Here is an 847-nt window from a genome sequence, read left to right as displayed (position 1 = left end):
ATCCAAACACTAGAGGATATGTTGAGAGCTTGTGTTTTGGACCAACCGGCGAGTTGGGATCGGTATATGCCATTAGTGGAGTTTGCATACAATAATAGTTATCATGCGAGCATCGGAATGGCTCCGTATGAGGCCTTGCATGGGAGGAAATGTCAATCTCCGCTATGTTGGTATGAAGCTGGAGAGAAAAGCTTGTTAGGGCCGGAAATGATAGCTGAGACTACTGAACAAGTCAAGAAAATCCGTGATAGGATGCTTACGGCGCAGAGTCGTCAAAAGAGTTACGCCGATCAGAGGCGAAAGCCCTTAGAATTTGAGGAAGGAAATCATGCTTTCCTTAAGGTTACTCCGACTACAGGAGTAGGTAGGGCGATTAAGGCAAAGAAGTTGAATCCTCGATACATTGGTCCATTTCAGATCCTGGAAAGGATTGGGCCGGTGGCGTATCGGATGGCTCTACCACCTCATCTTTCGAACCTGCACGATGTGTTTCACGTGTCACAGCTTCGGAAGTACACTCCTGATGCTAGCCATGTGTTGGAACCTGAGTCGGTTCAGTTAAGGGAAGATTTGACGCTTCCAGTGGCTCCAGTCAGAATTGATGATACTAGTGTCAAACGGTTGCATGGAAAAGAGGTTTCATTAGTCAAAGTGGCTTGGAGTCGAGGCGGTGTTGAGGAACACACTTGGGAACTTGAATCGGAGATGCGAACGGATTACCCGCATTTATTCTCAGGTAATTGCATTTGAATTTTGTGGGCAAAATTCCCAATTAGGTGGGTAGAATGTAAAGCCCGGTTAATTAACGGCTAATTAACCCATAAATGAGAATTTATTCTAGAAAGCC

Source organism: Arachis duranensis, chromosome 4, assembly GCF_000817695.3.
Source record: "Arachis duranensis cultivar V14167 chromosome 4, aradu.V14167.gnm2.J7QH, whole genome shotgun sequence".
Lineage (NCBI taxonomy): Eukaryota > Viridiplantae > Streptophyta > Magnoliopsida > Fabales > Fabaceae > Arachis > Arachis duranensis.
This window is presented reverse-complemented; position numbering follows the sequence as displayed.